At 40.1% G+C, this 21,313-nt stretch overlaps 2 pseudogenes; both read right to left on the bottom strand.

Moving 5' to 3' along the window:
- Positions 1-8,444, bottom strand: part of LOC109385664 (uncharacterized) — a 33,496-nt pseudogene extending 25,052 nt beyond the window's left edge.
- Positions 8,445-17,417: 8,973 nt separating this feature from the next.
- LOC109385663 (pleckstrin homology domain-containing family A member 5 pseudogene) lies at positions 17,418-19,588 on the bottom strand (annotated as a pseudogene).
- Between the last annotated feature and the right edge of the window lie 1,725 nt (positions 19,589-21,313).

The raw sequence follows: 21,313 nt of genomic DNA, 5'->3' as shown, positions 1-21,313 counted from the left end.
AAAGAATGAAATCTTACCATCTGCAACAACATGGATGGACCTAGAGGGTATTAAACTAAGTGAAATATGTCAGACTGAGAAAGACAAATGCCATATGATCTCACTGATATGTGAAATTGAAAGAACAGAATAAACAAAGAAACAAAACAGGAATAGACTCATAGATACAGAGAACAAACTACCGTATTTGCCGGCGTATAAGACGACTCGGCGTATAAGACGACCCCCTAACATTTCCACTCAAAATACAGAGTTTGTTATATGGTCGGCTGTGTGCGATTTTGCGAGTGTGGTAAAATCGCATAACAGCAAAATCGCATAACAGCCGAGCATACACCCAGCAGTGCTGCTGATGCCTGAACGGTATGTGGAATGAAGTAGGCGGGCATCGGGAGGCCACTATGGCACGGGGCAAGCACTATGGGCAGTCTATCTGAAGTGTACCCGGCGTATAAGACAACCCCCCACTTGGAGGCATATTTTTCAGGGCCAAAAAATCGTCTTATACGCCGGCAAATACGGTAATGGTTGCTAGATGGGAGAGGGGTTGGGATGGGTGAGAAAGGTGAAAGAATTAGAAAGTACAAATCGGTACTCACAGAATATTAATGGGGATGTGAAATACGGTATGGGGAATATAGTCAATAATATTGTAAAAACTATGTATAGGGTCAGATGAGTACTAGACTTACCAGGGGAATCACATCAGAAATCATATTAATGCCTAGCCATTACACGGTATGCCTGAAACTAATATAAAATAATACTGAATATAAAAAAAAATATATATATATATATATATACACATATATATATACACACACACACACACACACACACACACACACACACACACACATCGGGGGTGCCAAAAATGTACACAAGTGGACACTTTGGTCAACATTGCTCAAGCAGTAGTTTGCCATAATCAGAAGGGTCTGGATGCTGATGGTAACCACTTTGAGCACCTCTTGTAATTGCAGAAGTCAATCATGACTTGTATTCATCTTTTGTTATTGGTATTTATTGAGTATTATAGTTTTAATACAGTTTTCTTTTCTTAAAATGTGTATACATTTTTTGGCACCTCTGGTATACAATGTATACAAGGTCAGACAATTACAATAATAAACTTGGGGCCAGCCGAGTGGCTCAGTTGGTTAAGAGTTGGCTTGGGAGCACAAGCTCTGAGCAGCAGGGTTGCCTGTTTGGTTCCCACATGGGACAGCAATCCTGCACCATCTACAGCTAAGATTTTGAGCAACAGCTAGACCTGGAGCTGAGCTGCCATGAGGGACCAGCGATGGCATAAGCTGCAGCCGCTACTGCAGTGGGCTGTCGTGAGCTACCGTGAGTGGCTGTCAGCCAGCATGAGTGGTCGGCAGTTGGTGAGAGCTGCCGTGAGCTGTCGTGAGCCTCCGTGAGCCGCCATGGGCAGCCGTCCAATGGCCGGCGAATGACTGCCACAGCTGGGAAAAGCACAATGATCATAATACCAACATGGGCCAGTGAAATGGTGTCCTCCACAACTAGACTGAAGAACAAAATGACAGCATGTTGTCTGTTCCCCATCCCCAATTCCCCAACGCTGTTCCCCTGCCCCCAATTTCTCAATAAAATCTTAAAAAACAAAAAAGATCATAAACTTGCCACTGTGATCTTACATTGGCAGCACTGTACAAACAGATCAGGAAGGTTTCACAACTTTCATATATCAGTGTCTCACAGCTGTGTTCACATTGACGTGTGGCAGTGTCTTGCTGAGTGGTGTTTATTATTGTTGTTGCATGTTTTTGTGTGCCATTATGAGAATGTTTGAGCTTGAATTATAGCAATGAACAAACATTGGATTTCTTGTTAAACTTGGCAAGGGTGGAAGTGAAATCAGGGACATGTTAGTCCAAGTATATGGGGATAATGCCATGGAAAAAATGGCAGTGTACAAATGATTAAACATTTTTCTGAGGGGAGAGAATGTGTCACTGATGAACAGAGGTCAGGGTGGGCAATAATGAATAGAACTGATGAGAACATTGCAAAAATTCATCAAATTTTGCATCAGGATCATTGGCTGACTGTGAGAAGCATAGCAGACCAAGTAAACATTGACAGAGAAACAAGAAAACCTTAACTGAAAATCTTGTCATGAGAAAGGTGTGTGCAAAAATGGGCCTGAAGGAGCTCACCAATCAACAAAAGCATAGGAGAGTCAAAGTTTGCCAAAATCTTTTGGAGAAGCAAGATGATGTTTTGGGACATGTGATGAAACATGGGTCACCAATATGACCCTGAAACAAAGTGTCAAAGTGCACAATGGAAGTCAGCCAATTCTCCATGACCAAAAAAGTTACATCAGTCCAAATCAAGAGGCAAAACGATGTTACTAAACTTTTTTGATATCAGAGAAATTATTCATTATGAATTTGTATCAACTGGACAAACAGTTAACCAACTTCACTATTTGGAAGTGCTGAAAAGGCTGCATCAAAAAAGTAGATGAAAATGACCTGAACTTTTTTCCAACAATTCATGGCTCTTGCATCACAACAATGCACTAGCTCACACGGCACTGTCTGTAAGAGAGTTTTTAGCCAGTAAACAAATAACTGTACTGGAACACCCTCCCTACTCACCTGATCTGGCCTCTAATGAGTTCTTTCTTTACCCAAAGGTAAAGGAAATACTGAAAGGAAGACATTTTGATGACATACAGGACATCAAGGGTAATATGACAACAGCTCTGATGGTCATTCCAGAAAAAGAGTTCCAAAATTGATTTGAAGGATAGACTAGGCACTGGCGTCAGTGCATAGCTTCCCAAGGGGAGTACTTCGAAGGCGACCATAGTGATACTCAGCACTATGATACGATATGAGGTATGCAGCACTTTTTCTAGGATGTGTTCATGAACTTAATTGTCAGACCTCATATGTTCTTTTATTGGCAAAGCACAAAACGTTTTCTTTACCAGATCTAAATTTTATTTTCTAGTTTCTCTTTAATGAGAGATCAAAAGTAGGTAAACTCAGACTTATTTAGCAATTAATGTTTCAGTATTTCATGTTATTTGGAAATATCTATTCAATAATTTTTATTCTGAAATTTAACTTAGTAAAATTCAAGTTACCAAAAAGATTTAGAAAGCCATTTAAGTACCCATACAACATAATTATTGCTAAAGAGTTAACCTAATAGAAACTTTTTTCTCCTTCTATCACTATATATTTGACACCCTTTTACCTCCTCTACTACCTCTCCCTCCTTACTCTCTTTTATCTCATTTACATTTATTTGATTTGCTTTCTTCTAACAATTAAGGTTAGATTACTTATGAAAATTTAACCATATTAAGTTATTTTTCTTGCTGACAAGTTTTGCAACAGAGATACACAAACTTATCTGACTAATAAACCAAGGAAGAATAAAAGTATTATTTAATACTGATTATTCTAAAGATATGCATATTTAACCAAACCTAACTCAGAACCAGCTTTAAAAACAAATATTTTCCCAGATCATATGATTCTGTAAAGTATTTGGATTAGTCTGCTATAATTTTTACAATTTCATATAAGCACTTGTTTAAGCCAATTTAATATTACAAATTAACAAAACCATTCAGCAGTAGAAATATGCTATATTTAGAACATACATACATAAACATACGAGGTAAACATAAGCAGAGATCTCATAGCTTTCATTTTAATATGCTAGCTTTTGTGTCCCAGATACAATGCAAAACCCAGAGGAAAAAAAAACTGGATCCAAATTGTTTCTTTCAGATGGAATAATTTAAGATTTTGCTCAGAAGACCGAAACTTTGCATGCTTTAAAACTAATAATATCGACAAACAATATATCTCACTCACTCACATTCGTACATTCCTCTGAAGAGGTTTATGCTGATACAGTAACATGAACAACTGGACAGAGGGGATCGGGATCTCATCTCATTTTTCTTCTCTTTTACAAGATAGTTCTAGCTATAAGATGGCAGTGTAATTTAGAGATCCATCCTCTGGCCAGTGTTTCCCTGAATCTTCAGTTCTGTAAGATACAGCCCAGAGAGCTACATTGGGGTGTAGAAGTAGAATTACCCATATTATTAAGTCCTATACCAAATTAAAGTAATTATTCACTTTTACCTCAAGTGATGTTAAGTAAGTTCTAGGATTAGATAGTTTCTACAAAGAGAAAAAACAGTTACAAGATCTAGCAATTTGGTAAATCCTGTATCCTTCTAAGTTTGGCCCGTGACAAGATAAACACAACAGACAAGACAACAAGAGGAGTTGGGTGGCCTAGACTTCCCAATATGCCTTGGACCCTGAGTATTATCCCCTCAAAGGGGACGAATGTGAGGTCCGCTCAGTACTGTTGAGATAATGCAAAAAGGTACCTTGAGTTAGGCTGGGTCAAGCTTCCACTGCCCACTCCTTCAAGGTCTGCTGAGTTGTGGTGAGAATTGGCCTCCTGTCCTTCCTGCAAGATAAGACACAGACTCATGAATAGCGAATATAGTTTTTAAACAAACTAGCAAATCAAGCACAAAAGTGTCTCCTTCTTTTGAGATCAGAAAAACATGCGCATTAAGATTTCTCAGGAATTGTCTCCATCTTTTGTTCCTGCAGGTTTCTCCAGGCCCAGGAGTGGGTTGTTTTCCTGGAGTCATCACCTGTGAAACATTATCAGAAGACTTCTTTAATGATTAAAAACTGAAAGCTTACCCTCTAAGATCATGAACAAGATGAGAAGCCCCCATCATCACCATTATTCAACATAGAATTGGAGGTCTTAGCCAGGGCAACAAGACAAGAGAAAAAAATAAAAAGCATCCAAATTGGGAATGAAGAAGTTCAACTGTCACTTTTTGCAGATGACATGATTCTTTATATAGAAAACCCTAAATACTCCACCAACAACCTATTAGAAACAAAAAACAAATACAGTAAAGATGCAAGATAAAAAGATCCATTACATAAGTCAGTTGGAGAAAGACAAATACCATATGATTTCACTTATATGTGGGCTCTAAAAAACTGAATGGGCGAGGAAAGTGAAAAGAGGTGGTCTCAGAGATGTGGGGGTGCAGCTGATGGCTGTTGGTTGGGGGGGGTGGGGATGAGGGAGAGAGGGAGAGGGCTGTACAGCATAAATACGCAGCTGCAGTGTTGCCATGGGGACATGGGGGACAGTTTGAGGAACGTAATTGATAATGTTGTGAATATTTTGTAGGGTGTCAGGTGGTCACATGTCTTGCATCATGAATGGGGAAGAGGCTTGATCACTGCACTGTACACCTGAAGCTGATGTTGTATAATATTGTATGTCAACTATAATTGAATATGTGTGTATATACATATAGTCATGGGACGGGGAGTATAGTGTGGGAGTGGAGTCAAGGGATTTGTAATAGATATGTATGATATTGGGAGCAAATGGGGCAGCAGATTGGGGAGGTGGTTGTCACTTCAAGGGGTAAAAAGTATAACTATTGCACTGTGTTGTACAGCTGAAACTAATTCTAAAAAATGTGTATTTCATAATAAAAAATAATTTAATAAAAAAGATCCATTACATTCTTATATACTAACAATGAAATTTCAGAAAAAAAAAGAAAAAGAAATTCCCTTTGCAATTGCAACTAAAAGAATAAACTACCTAAGAATAAACTTAACAAAGGATGTGAAGGACCTATACACTGAACACCATAAAACATTAAAAAAATTGAAGAAGACACACAGAAATGGAAAGATATCCCATGTTCATGGGTTTGAAGAATCAGCATAGTTAAAATGGCCATATTCCCTAAAGCAATATACAGATTTAATGCAATCCCCATCAAAATCCCAATGGCATTTTTTCAACAAATAGAAGAAAAAAGTCATTGGATTTGTGTGGAATCACAAAAGTCCACAAATAGCCAGAAAAATCTTAAGTAAAAAGAACACTGCTGGAGGAATCCTACTCCCTGACTTCAAATTGTACTACAGAGTGACAAGTAATAAAAAATATTGTAGAGACTGTGGAGGAAAAAGAACACTCATACACTCTTGGTGGGAATGTAAACTGTAACAGCCACTATGGAGCTTCCTCAAAATTTTAAGAATAGAATTACCGAATAGCCACAGCAATCTTGAAAAATAAGAAAAAAGTGGGAGGTATCATGCTACCCGGCATCAAATCATACTACAAGTCTACAGTAATCAAAACAGTATGGCACTGGCATAAAAACAGACACATCGATCAATGGAACAGAATAGAGAGCCCAGAAATAAACCCATCCATATATGGTCATTTAATCTATGACATTGGAAGCAAGAAATTACATTGCAGTAAAGACAGTCCATTTAATAAATGTTGCTGGGAAAATTGGACTGACACGTGCAAAAACATGAAAATGGACCACCTACTTACACCATATAGAAGAAGAAATTCAAAATGGATTAAAGACTTACATGTAAGACCTGAAACCATAAAACTCCTAGAAGAAAACATAAGGAGTAAATTTGCAGACATTACCCTCAGTAATATTTTTACTGAGATATCCCCTCGGGCAAGGGAAATAAAAGAACAAATTAACACATGGGATTACATCAAACTTAAAAGTTTTTTCACAGCAAAGGAAATCATCAATAAAACAAAAAGGCAGCCTACTGAATGGGAGAAGATATTTGCCAATGATATATCTGATAACGGGTTAATATCCGCAATTTATAAAACACTCATTCAACTCAACACCAAAAAAACAAACAACCCAATTAAAAAATGGGCAGAGGATATGAAGAGGCATTTCTCTAAAGAGGACATACAGATGGCCAACAGGCATATGAAAAATGTTCAACCTCACTAGTCATTAGGGAAATGCAAATAAAAACCACAATGAGATACCACTTCACTCCGGTCAGAATGGCCATCATCAATAAATCAACAGACAACAAGTGCTGGTGAAGTTGTGGAGAAAAGGGAACCCTGCTGCACTGTTGGTGGGACTGCAGATTGGTGCAGCCATTATGGAAATCAGTATGGAGATATCTCAAAAAACTGGAAATGGAACTACCGTATGACCTAGCAATTCCACCCTTGGGTATCTATCCAGAGAAACCCAAGACGCTAATTCGAAAAAATATATGTACCCCTATGTTTATTGCAGCGCTATTCACAATAGCCAAGACTTGGAAACAACCAAAATGCCCATTGGTAGATGACTGGATTAAGAAACTGTGGTACATTTATACAATGGAGTATTACTCTGCTATAAAGAAGAATGAAATCGTACCATTTGGGATGATATGGATGGCCTAGAGACTATTATGTTAAGTGAAATAAGTCAGTTGGAGAAAGACAAATACCGTATGATTTCACTTATATGTGGAATCTAAAAAACTGAATGAATGAGCAAAGTAAACAGAAGTGGTCTCAGAGTTATAGAGGAAAAACTGATGGCTCCTAGTTGGGAGGGGGTGGGGATGAGGGAGAAGGGGAAGGGATTAGACAGCATAAATATGTAACTACAGCATTGCCACAGGGACATGAAAGACTGTTCGAGGAATATAATTAATAATGTTGTAAATATTTTGTAGGGTGTCAGGTGGTCACATGTCTTGCTAGGGAGACCGCATCATGGATGGGATAGAGGCTTGATCACTGATCACTGCACTGTACACCTGAAGCTGATGTTGTGTAATAGTGTATGTCAACTGTAAGTGAATATATATATATATATATATATAGTCAAGGGAATTGTAATAGATATGTATGATATTGGGGGAAGTGGGGCGGCGGATTGGGGGAGGGGGTTATCACTTCGAGGGGTAAAAAGTATAGCTATTGCACTGTGTTGTATAGCTGAAATTAATTCTAAAAAATGTGTATTTCACAATAAAAAATAATAATTAAAAAAACGTGCATGCCGTTATTGCTACTGCAAAGGCTGATTGGGACCCTGATAAATGGGATGGTGATATATGGGATGATACTTATGATGATGTAGATTGGGGTGAGCTAGAACAAGAGGCAAGAAAGTATGATGAGGAGAAGCATCCTCCTGCTTTACAAGCTAAACCTCTACAGTGATGGCAGGGGCAGATTGCTAATGGAGGGCAAAGAGATTTTCTGATTATTAATGAGGACTTTTCCCAACAAGAAATCAATGATATTTTATCTAAATTTGCCAAAAACCAAGGTGAAAAATTACTGGATTGGATAACTAGAATTACGGACACCGGAGCTGGAGGCATTAACATAGATAATGTGGACGCTCTCTGCTTCGTTACTGTTTCCACAGATCATTTTGTTCAGACACCCATTCGTGATCATCAACATGCAGGCTGAGCCATGGCTACCTTTTTAACCCTGGCTGCTCGTGGCTGTACTGTGCAATTTCCTACTGACGCGTCCTGGCCGGTTGAAACCTGTCCATGGTACGTTTTGAAGGATGGCATGCATCGGCTAATGGGAGAGGCAATGAAAATGGCTATAATGACGGAGACGGCAGATCAATATCTGTTAGGCCCAATGACTGCCACCCATCACAATTTGATTGTCCACATTGCTCCGCCTGCTTATAAGTATCTCATAATGATTCTGCTGTTGGCAGAGACTGGGGAGCCCATAGAACAGGTGTTGGAAAAAATGTCAGAAGTTGGAGATATGGGAGATTGGAATGATACTGAAAGAAACAACTCCAATTATAATAATGACAAATATTCTAGTAGTAACATTAAGGGGTTCAATCTGAATCAAATCTCACGAAGGGAAATGTTTCAGGCCTTATTAAAGGCAGGAGTGAACCTAGAAAATTTGGATGGCATTCCCACTAACGATATGTGGCAGCTTTACAAGAGTAAGGTGAAACAGGCCAACAAAATTGAGGTTAAGGAGGGGCATAATGATACAAATCCCTTCAGCTTGAATCTCCCACCTGCGCCCTCGGCTGGACTATATCCATTTGAGGACCTAGATAAATTTGAATAGGATGAGGGCCAAGCTTCGGATATCCCACAGGTTAGAGAAGTGTATAAGCGAGTCTATCACCCTCATGTACCAATTACTTTATATTGGAAGAATGGATCTACTGTGGTAGCGAGTGCTTTAGTGGATACTGGAGTGGAGGCCTCTTTAATTTATGGGACCCCAACTAAATTTAAAGGAATTCCAATGACTATTTCTGGCCTTGGTGGCCATGAAATACCTGCTAAAAAATTAAAGTAATAATGAGTATAGGGAACCTACCCCGTCGAGAATACTCGGTGGTAGTTGTTCCCATCCCTGAATTTATAATTGGCATTGACATTTTGAGGGGAATGTCCCTCAAGTTAGATGATGGTACTTATCACTTTGCAATTCAAACTCTGAAAATTGGTTCTGTAATAGTAGGTAAACTATTAATTGATCCTGTTCACCTGCTTGAGCCGACTAAAGTTACCTGCAAACAGTATCGTATCCCTGGGGGACATATGGAGATTACTCAGACCATCAAAGATTATGTCAATGCTGGAGTTATGATCCCCACTACGTCTGCACAGAATAATCCTATTTGGCCAGTAAAGAAAACTGATGGCTCTTGGAGAATGACTGTAGATTATCAGAAACTAAACAAAGTAACTCCCCCTCTTACTGCTGCTGTACCAGATACAATTACTCTAATTGAACGTATCCAATCTCACCATGGTACGCGGTATACTGTTATAGATATTGGTAATGCTCTCTTTACCATACCCATTGATCCTAAGCAATGGGAGCATTTTGCCTTCACCTGGAAAGGGCGACAATATACCTTTACTAGGCTGCCCCAAGGCTACAAACACAGCCCTACAACTTGTCATCTGTTGATTGTAGAACATTTAGATGAATGTGAGATTCACCCAAGTCTCCTTATTACTCATTATATAGATGATATCCTGATACAGAGTCCCACAGAGGACTCCGTAAGGTATTATTTGGAACAGATTGTTACTCATTTGAAACAAAAATGTTGGGAGATAAATCCCGTTAAAATTCAGGGACCGGATCAAGAAGTAAAAGTTTTAGGGATACATTGGAATTTTGGGCACTGGGCCATTCTACTGAAGGCCCAACAGAAAATTTTGGATTTTGCTGATCCACAAAATAAGAAAGAAGCTTAGAAATTTATTGGCCTTTTTGAATATTGGAGGAATCATATTCCTCATTTGGGACAAATCTTGCATCCCCTGTACAAAGTTACTAGGAAAAAAATATGAATTTGATTGGGGGTCTGAACAAGCCCAGGCCTTTGAAGCAGCAAAGGCTGCAATCCAAGCAGCCCTGGACCTTTGACCCATACAAGAGGGACCATTAGAACTTATGGTTACCATGGATTCAGGATATGCTAATTGTAGTCTATGTCAAAAGCAAGACTCGAAACGGGTCCCCCTCAGTTTTGGGGCATGTAAATTACCCGAAGCTGGGAAGAACTATACTCCATTGGAACAGCAACTGCTTGCAGCATATTGGGCATTAACCGAGACAGAACAATTAACTATCAACCATGAAGTGGCTTTGAGGCCAAGAATCTCTATCATGCAATGGATCATGAGTGACCCTGTTTCTCATAAGATTGGGCATGCCCAAGAAGCTAGCATAATTAAATGGAAATGGTATATTCAAAATAGAGCTAAAACAGACCCCTCTGGAGTACTGTCTTTACATGAGCAAAGCTCCACTAAAAGATGATGATTTTCAACCTATCGCAATCAAGAGGACCAACTCTCCTGTGGTATATAATCATGGTTATAACTCTCTCTCTCAGCTGAACAGAAGAGACATGCAAGGTTCACCGATGGGTCTGTACTATATATTGCAATACTTGGTACTGGAAAGCTGTTGCTTATAATCCAGTTACAAAGATGGTGCTTGAAACCAGTGGTGAGGGGAAGAGTAGTCAGTTTGCTGAATTAAAAGCAGCCTATCAGGCTATGAATTTTGAGAGAGATGATCAATGTCATATCTTCACTGATTCATGGGCCATGGCAGAAGGCCTAGGAATATGGATGTCTAAATGGGAAAAGGACCAATGGAAAATTTATGATAAAGAATTATGGGGGGCCAATATTTGGAAAGATATATGGGAAATTGCAAAGACCACTAACCTATCTGTATTTCATGTAGATGCTCATGCAATGAAGACTTCTGTGGAATGTGAGTATAACGCTGATGTGGATCGTTTGGCAGCCATAGCTGAATTGGAACGTTCTACTCCCATCAGTGACAAGACCTTAGCTCTCGCACGATGGATTCACCAAAAAAACAGGACATGCTGCCCCCACTGCTATGCACAGGTGGGCACAGGACCGGGGAATAAGTATACCAATGTCTTATTTTAAAACTACTAAAGAACAATGTACCACATGTCAATTGGATGAACAAAGGTCTTGGCCTAAAATTGTAACTGGAGAATTATTATGAGGCAGGGCTCCAGCCTAAATTTGGCAAATTGACTATATTGGACCTCTTCCCCTTTCCAAAGGATGTAGATACATCTGTACCTGTGTTGATACCTATTTGGGGGTCCTAATTGCCTGTCCATACAAGCGAGCCACCCGAAATAATACCATTAGAAGTCTTGATATTATCGCTCTATATTATAGGATACCCTTACAGATTCAAAGTGATAATGGGTCTCATTTTAAAGGTAAGGCAATTACTGAATATTGTGAAAAGTATAATATAGAATGGATATAGCATATTCCATATTATCCACAGGCAGCTGGATTAATAGAGTGAATGAATGGCCTCCTCAAGGAGAAATTACGGAAAATGGGATCCTCTGCAGGATCTAATTCATATTATCATTGGAAAGATAATCTTTGAGGCCTTGCAGCAATTGAATAATCATGTACTTGGAGAAGGAGGAACTCCTCTCTCTCGAATAATGACTCCAAATTTACAGATTAGGAAAACTAATATATTCCAAACCTTGAAATGGTGGGCAATGCACCCCGATGCTCAAGCTCCCTATACAGGTACAACAGCTTCTGCTGGACATGACCTTCATAATGTAGAGGAATTATGGCTGGATCCCAATACAACTAAGATTGCTTCAACAGGACTAGGTGTTCAGATTCCTAAGGGATATTATGGGCGAATAGCCCCGTGATCCAGCCTAGCCCAAAAGGGAGTTCAAATAATGGCAGGCATCATTGACTCAGATTATGTGGGTAAAATTAAAGTTCTACTGCATAATGTTTCTAAGGAAACTTTACATTTCCTGCCTGGTACTCGGATTGCACAAATATTCATTGTTCCCCATGCTTCTACTGATTACTGGGAAAAATTAGATACGCACCCCAACGCCACCACTCGATACAGTGGCTTCGGCTCAACTGATTACGTGGCTGGCACCAACATATGGGCCAGGAGACATTCCACGGATCCTCCCAGGGCCGGAGAAGTAATAGCACAAGGAGGCAACAATGTAGTTGTTATCATGTTCTCCGGACAAGAAGAACCCGAAATGTACCCTACTAATCAGTTGTTTTTAGGCAATTAGATAATTTTCTGCTGGACTCTGCTGATATGGACACCTCCGCTGGCAGAGACATGGACCCCTGGGACCCAGCTGCATCCACACAATGACATCAGCCCCATAATTCTCCATTGGAGTTGGCTAAATGATACCAAACCTCTTTCACAAGACAGCTTCAATTGTCCCGTGAATCAACGGTGTGTCATTGTCAATGGTACAGTTACAGGCAACAACCTTACTGCATGGACGGGTGGTCGCAGAAACCCATATCAAATGGCCTTCACCGGTTCTTCACCTATATTTATTAATTTTTCTTCTGCAGTGAATATTTCCTGCTGTACTGCTAATCTCACCCTTTGGCATAATCTATATCGCCACCTGTGTGAAGCAGTTAATAAGTGTATTGCCTCCAATTTAGCCACCATGAACTTTACTGTAGAAGCCTCTCACTTTATTATTTGTAGTAATACAACTGAAATTAAGAATTGCACCATTTGGAGTGACTATTTATGGATTTCTGTGTAGAAGCCCCCTCACAATGCTACTCCCCAAATAGTGCGTATACCACGCACTTGCACTAATGTTTCTATTGCAGCACCCCAGAAATTGATTCATTTTAACATATCCTTTCCCTCTTTACCTAAATGTAATCGAAGACGCCGTGCTTGGTACGATACTTTGTTGGGTGGTCTTGGTTCTGGATTTGATATAGCTAATTCAATAGATTTAGAAGCATTAGCCTATCGCCTGCGAAATACTGGATCAGATGTGTCCCAAGTGGTGACCCTGAATGCTCAATGGCTACCCACAACTATCACTCCTCATGTTTAGACCCTGCAATGTTAATGAGAAATGTTACAACTTTTTAATGCCTCAAATATTAATCAATTCAAGCTTGATACTAATATTAGTTTCCTCTTCGATTGGACAAAATGTTTGCTGCAACTGTTATATGTTTTAATTCAAAAAGAAAATGCACAACGTACATTGACACAGGGGAATATTAGCACCTGGAGGTCAGTGTTTCCTATACCCCATAGTTCTAGAATAGCTACTAATAAACCCAGTGTAACTTGTACTCCCTTGTGGTGCATTGGCACCATAACATGTTATCTCCCCAAGACGACCAAGATGTTATGCTCCTTCCACACCTTACCCATTATTAAAGGACACTATTTCCTGCAACCCCAAATAGCGGGTACATTTATAGATTCTAGTAATGTTACTTATAAGCTTACTGATTGTATACCTACAGATATAGGGCCAACTTATAATGGCTTACTCCGAATAATGGAGCCTTGTTTGTTAATTCATTCTATTAACCTATGTATTCTTACTGTATATACCTTGGTTAACTTTTCTGTTCTGTATGAAGTTAAGCCTTAACATGTTTGCTTTGCTAGTTCAAAAACTGATGAGCTACTTGCTATGGGACTATCTTCTCCATATTCAGGATGTCTGCAGCATCTTGAAGTGCTCCACTGGAACGGTGATGTTTTCTACTTGGTTCCTGATCCAGAGGATGATGAAACTCTTATTTGGATCCCTCGCAGCTTACGCCCTCCAACCACTTATTTGCATCTTGCATTGGCTCAAGTCCTACAGAACTCTCAACTATTGGCTCAACATTTACTAAACAATGCAGGAACCCTTGCTGAACATAGATTGGCTACCACAATTGTGGCCAACCAACTACAAGGACTTTTCCATGTTATAGCACAAGATTCAAATCATAATTGGTATGATTTCTTATATGGAAGCACTAAGGCTCATAAGTATTTCACTGCTATATTTACTCCTGTAATAATAATCATTGTAGTATTAATCTTCTTATGCGTATATAACTGTTGGATGTATCACCGTATGCAAACTATACATACTACCTTCATGCTGCATCATGTACAATCTAACTATGCCTATTTCCCCAAGCAGCTGTAGGGCCAAATTGTATGAGAATTTAGAAAGAAAAAGGCCTGCCTGGGGTCATATGATTGGAATCATGGCTTAAGTATGCACTTACTCTCTGGAGGATTAGCTACCCTCCAGGGATGTAAGGAACGAGATGTGGAGCTTGCCCAAGGTCTTCAAGACTGGGCTGAGCTCCAAGGGCTAGTTCTAATCAGTGCCACGGGCTAGCCCCAGCTCCTGGCCAGATCCAGGACTGGTCCCGTGTGTTGCTTACGCATATGCCATTTGGCTCTAAGCCACCTTTGTTAGAAAACCCTTCAGAAGCCCCAGGAGGCAGGGATGAGCAGCAGCTCTTCCTCAATAGATTCTGCTGTGTCATTACTCTGAGCAATGCCTGTGATGCTCTGATTCCAGTGCTGAACTGCCCGTGATGCTTTGATTCCGGTGTTGAATTGGATAAAGGGGCACTGGTGGTATGATGTAACTATTTTTCTATTTCCCTTGTGACTATTTACTTTCTATTTCCCGTAGTTCTTTCCCTGTTAACAATAAACCTCTTATCTACTCTCAAGCTGATTGTGGTGGTATGTCTTGCATATCGAACCCCAAAATAGAACTCAGTCTGTGCACAGCTATCGATATAGATTAATTATCGATACAGGGAGATGGGTAGTAGAAGAGGGTAAAGGGGGCCAAATATATGGTGATAGAAGGAGAACTGACTCTGGGCCGTGAACACATGCAATATATAGATGAAGTGTTATCAAAATGCACACTTGAAAATCCCATATAATTTTACTAACCGATGTCATCTCAATAAATTTAGGGGAAAAAATTATATATCTTCTTGACTATCTCAGCTGATAGGGAAAGGAAAATAAACTATCCTTTATCTACCAATTAAATTTTTGTTTTTTAACCAAATTGTATATAAAAATATTTGAGGGCCGGCCAAGTAGCACGTTGGTTAAGAGTTGGCTTGGCCCACATTAGGGCCAGTGATGCTGGGCCCCCTACAGCTAAGATGGTGAACAACAGCTCAACCCAGAGCTGGCCTTCCATGAGTCACGAGTAAATGGCTGGCAGCCAGCATGAGCAGCTGGCAGCTGGTGTGAGCTGCCAAGAGCCTCAGTGAGCTGCTGTCCAGTGACCGGCGCAACCGATCTGCCTCACCCAGGAAGAGTGCAATGATAATACCAACATGGGCCAGTGAAGTGATGTCCTTCACAACTAGACTGAAGAACAAAAGGACAGCAACTTCTCTGTTCCCTTCCCCCAATTCCCCAATTAAAAAAAAAATCTTTTAAAAATAAATATTTGATGAATTACCATGAAAAAGGCCCTAAAAAAAGAAAAAAATATTACAGATCCAGACCTTTTCAATTCCTTGTTTCTTATGCTATAAAACAAAAGTTCTATAGGCCAGTAAGCACCCAGTCACACCTCCACCTCCAAGACAAAGAGGTCTAGACAGCTGCTTGGCAGGGACCTGGCGGCAAGCCTCAGGCCATATGTTATCAAATCCACAGGCAAAATATTCCCTTCATAATCACCAAAAACTGTTACCAAACTGAAGAGTTTCATTTTGCCTGCACGCATGAAAGCCAGTAGAGACATGAACAGGAGTTTGCAACTAAGAAAGTTGAGGTTTATTCAAGTAAATGGCAACCCCAAAACACAGGTGAGCCAGTACTCAAAGACTTGGCTCCTCGGTGGCATGTAGGTTACAGATTATATAGGTCAAAATCACAATATACCATGGGTTAGGGGATTCAGAATTCTGTCAGGAGCTGATTGGTTGGAGGTGAGGTAAGGGTAATGAATCATTTCTTTGGGTCTTGAGGACAGTTTTAAGGTTTTTTCCAGCATCTCTCTGTCCAGTCTCATGGGAAAGTAGCCAGGGTTTTTTCCACCTTAGGGCTCAGTAACAGAAACATAACTTAGGTCACCTTGTTATCTTTAGCCTACCAGAGGTCTAGACCATGTGACCATTAGTCAGGTCCAAGCTACTGTCTGCTGCCTTGGGGGTTGCAGTTTATCAGGGGAAAAGCTAGGTTGCTAAGGGGCATATATATTTAGAGAGGGATATGATTTGTAAAACTAGGATTTAAAGCTAAATTTAATCAAAGCCATAAGGACCCTCAGTTTCAGAGGGACTACTCCAACAGGAAAATAGAAACCTTTAACTGAAGTTTCCACTTCTGAAACAGCTTCTGGTTTTTCTTCTGCATTAGATTCGTACACTTCTGCCACTGTTGTTAACCCTGGTTCACTCTTGTAGAGTCTATAATCTGGATCACAGTGAGATCCATTTCTTGTATATCCTTGAACTTGTTGAATCTTCTTTTCTTCATGCAGATGGACTGGGCCACTGCTATAACAGAAAAAGAAGCTGCTATCACTGGGCAGATGGGGGGTTTATGGGAGACTGCTCTGTAAAGCCATGGGAATGAGGAAGTGGACGATAAGGTGAAGGCTACTTCCTCTTCCTCATTTTTATACATAACTGTTGAGGAAGGCTTTGATACTACCATATCGATTTCTGTAGTGCCTCTTTGCCATTTATGCTTACTCAGTCCTTCCATGACATATTGAATTCTCCAAAGTTCTTTCTTAATCTATGCACACAGAATTCTTGCTGATTCAGTCTCAACTTCACCAATGCAATTTAGCTTCTCTTCCATCTGGTTCCTGTTAACAGTTGCATCATATTCTAACATATCATATTCCCTCCATGCTCATTTCAGTTCAGCAGTTGCTCAAAAGACTTCTCAACATGTACTAAGCAGTTCACTTTGTAAGTTATCCCTCTGTAACACCACAGGCTGCTGGGTTATCTGCATTCATTTCTACCTCTTGGCTGGCTGACAGCAAAGCTTGCTCAAGCTTGTATTTCTCTTTGTGGAGTTGCTAATGTTTCTCTTCCAGAGCATGTACCACTTTATCTTGTTTACATAGATGGCTTAATTTGGCATCAATGTTTACTTCTTCAGGTGTATAGTTTTACAATGTGCCTCTGCATTCATCTTGTGATCTATTTTCTGTGGAGACTCTGGGGACTAACAGACTGTAAAGTTACGCCAACTCGCACTGACCTCCTGTTAGGCACATAGATATGCTTAGGTTAATGGATGGTCTTGTGCCTGCGGTCTATTGTCACATCTCCTCTCTGAATTGGTAAAGACAGTTCTAATCTGTAGGTTCATTGAGAGGAGTATCTGATAAGCAGCTACTGACCCATGGGAAGGTGATGGGGGATAGAGTACATTGTCTGGTCAGAAATATTAACCATGGGGCCGGCCGAGTGGCGTGATGGTTGAGAACTGGCTTGGGACACCAGAGGGCCCCGGTTCGGATCCCACATATGAGGGCCAGTGACACTGCCCTCCACAGCTAAGATGCTGAACAACAGCTCAACCTGGAGTTGGGCTGCTCTGAGTCACCAGTGATGGCATAGGCTGCAGCCCCTGTGGCAGTGGGTTGCCATGGGCTACCGTGTGTGGCCAGCAGCCAGCATGAGCTGCTAGCAGCCACTGTGAGCAGCGGTCCAGAGGCCAGTGACTGATCTGCCTCGCCTGGGAAGAGTGCAATTATGGTGTCAACTTGGGCCAGTGAAGTAACATCCGCCACAACTAGACTGAAGAACAAAAGGACAGCAACTTCTCTGTTCCCCTTCCCCCAATTCCCCAGCACTCTTCCCATCCCTCCAATTCCCCAATAAAAAATCTTAAAAAATAAGAAATATTAACCATGATTTTAGGACTGGTAAATATACCATGATGAGGGAGGGTGCTCTGCTTAATATAAAACTGATGCTGTTGCCATTCATAGAGCTGCCACATTGTGTCATCTCTCATTGATCTTCATTTCTCTTCTGATCCAGGTCCTACTGTTTTGTAATTAATGGAAAGAGTTACACTGCAGATACTTTCATGCCTGGCCTTGCTATTTCTTGGGAGTGTTCTGTAACCTTCTGTACAACAGGCCATAATCTGGGCTTTGTGGCTTGGCATATTTCCTGGAAATATTTAGTAAGAAATTACTCTACTGGTTTTTTTCTCATGATCCCTCTCCTTCTGTTTTTTAATCCACTGTTCCAACTGTTGCATTGAATTGCTTCTCTGTATGACTTGATGAGACTCTATATGTAACGGCTCTGTATTTGGGTGATTTCCACCTCTAAGATCTGCCAGGCTAACATTCACTGTTTTGTTCTCTGAACTATTCACATTGACTGGCCTATAATGTACAGTCTGAGCCAAGCATGTTGACCCACGCTCGTATTCAGATGGTGGAGAATTCAACTTTACACCAGTAATTTTTGTTAAAGATCTATCTTGACCATCCTTCTTCAAGCCATGATTTTCAGTTTCAAATGCTTTTTTTTTCATCATTTTTGCTTATTTTCTTGTTTTCCTGGTTATTTTGGACCCCTGCTTTAATTAGCACTCTGTAGTTAGGAAAGTTATTGATTTCTTTAGCTGGTGCATTTTCAGATGTAATCTTGTCCACTGTTTTTACAGGTTCTATCTGTACCAGGACACCATCCAAAATGGCTTTCATTCACAGCTCCATCTCCTTTCCTGTATCAGTACAGGAATAATATCTCCACATGTTTGGATGAGCTGCCTTAAAAGCATATTTTCAAATAATGTGACCCTCAGAGGTAAGCGTACTGGGAAATAGTATGCCTCCCTCTTATTTGTCATCTCTATAATAAAAGAGACAAAGGTCAGAAAGTGTGAACCAGGATTTCTTCCATAGCTTCATGCCAATACTGTCCTGTTTATAAAGCCAACCTTCCTGACCACAGGTGCATTAGGGTTCCTTTTAACTGAATTTGATCCCTTTCCAAAATTACAAACATTTTTTTAAAGCCAAAAAAGTTCTGCCTACAGGGGTCATTGGATGCACTGCATAATCTGAAGTTATGTTATAGTTAGAAGCTACATTTATCATACTTATAAGACATTCCTTCTTTTCTTCAGATGATATAGTTGGAATAGTTGGAATAGTCTGTTCATTCACTACAAAAATACAATTGTACTGTGATGGCTATCCTGTGGCTGGATGTTTACAGATCACTTTCATTTCATTATGGTTTCTATAGTATCTTGCACCTTCAAAAGTATATACTTCTTCCCAGCCAGTATGGAAATCTGTGCTCTGCTGCCAGTGGTACCTGGTGACCATGACTTCAGCGGAGACAGGGTGCAGTCAGCTGATGCTCTTTGCCTCCTAATTGATGAAGAAGACTCCGCTGCCATCGTCACTTTCTCCCACTGTCACGGTGGGAGGAGGGAGCAAAGGGACTGAAGAAGGTAGGCTGAAGCACGCCTCCAGACCTGGAATGTCCCTATAAGCATGTGTGCCATACACGCTCCTCCACAACCTCTGGGCAGCCAGCCATATATTCCACCACGTGCTCCAACAAAGATTTCAGTTACTCAAATAAAAATTGTTAAAATCAAGGGCCATGTAAGGGTTAAAGACAAAGACAGAAACCTAAAAGCAGCAAGGGACAGGCAGCAAGTTATTTACAAGGGCACCCCCATAACAATATCAGCTGACTTTTCTACAGAAACACTGCAGGCCAGAAGGGAGTGGCAGGAGGTTTTCAAATTGATGAAAAACAAAGGTCTACAATCTAGATTGCTCTATCCAACAAGGCTATCATTTAAAATTGAAGGAGCGATAAAGAGCTTCCCAGAAAATAATAAGCTAAAGGAATTCATTACCACCAAGCCAGCATTGCAGGAAATGTTAAAAGAGCTTCTTTAAGCAGAAGAAATAGAAAAAAAAAACTAATGAAGACCAGAAACACAAATAACAAAGTGGCAATAACTATGCACCTATCAATAATCACGTTAAATATAAATGGATTAAATGTTCCAATCAAAAGACATAGGGTGGCTGAATAGATAAGAAAGCAAGACCCTTGCATATGCTGTATACAAGAGACCCACCTCAGGTCAAAAGACACACACAGGCTGAAAGTAAAGGAATGGGGTAAAATATTTCATGCAAATAGAAATGAGGAAAAAGCTGGAGTAGCAATACTTATATTAGACAAAATAGACTTTAAATTGAAGAATATTATAAAGGACAAAGAAGGGCACTACATAATAATAAAGGGATCAATCCAACAAGAGGACATAACCCTAGTAAACATCTACGCACCTAATTTAGGAGCTCCTAAATGTATAAAACAGATATTGACAGACATAAAGACAGAGATCAACAGTAACATTATGGTAGTAGGGGACTTCAACACCTGGTTGTCACCAAAGCACAGATCCTCCAGACAGAATATCAATGTGAAAACAGCGGCCTTCAATGACACATTTGACCAGCTGGATTTTATTGATATTTTCAGAGCATTTCACCCCAAAGCTACAGAATACACATTCTTCTCAAGCATAAATGGAACATTTTCCAGGATAGACCACACGTTAGGCCACAAAACAAATCTCAATAAATTTAAGAAGATTGAAATCATATCAAGCGTCTTCTCTGACCACAGTGCTGTGGAACTATAAATCAATTATAGGATGAAACCCAGAAAATACAGAAATACATGGAGTCTGAATAACATGCTACTAAATAACGAGTGGGTCAAAAATGAGATCAAGGAAGAAATCAAAAGATACCTCGAGACAAACGAAAATGAAAACACAAGGACCCAAAATTTTTGGGATACAGCGAAAGCAGTCCTAAGGGGCAAGTTCATAGCAGTGCAGGCCTATCTAAAGAAGCAAGAAAAATCTCAAATCAACAGGTTATCCTTACACCTAAGGGAACTGGAAAAAGAACAGCAAAATAAGCCCAAAGGGAGTACAAGGAAGGAGATAATAAAGACCAGAGCAGAAATAAACGAAGTAGAAACCACAAAAACAATACAAAAGACCAGTGAAACCA

This window comes from Hipposideros armiger, unplaced genomic scaffold (genome assembly GCF_001890085.2).
Source record: "Hipposideros armiger isolate ML-2016 unplaced genomic scaffold, ASM189008v1 scaffold_121, whole genome shotgun sequence".
Taxonomy (NCBI): Eukaryota; Metazoa; Chordata; class Mammalia; order Chiroptera; family Hipposideridae; genus Hipposideros; species Hipposideros armiger.
This window is presented reverse-complemented; position numbering and strand designations above follow the sequence as displayed.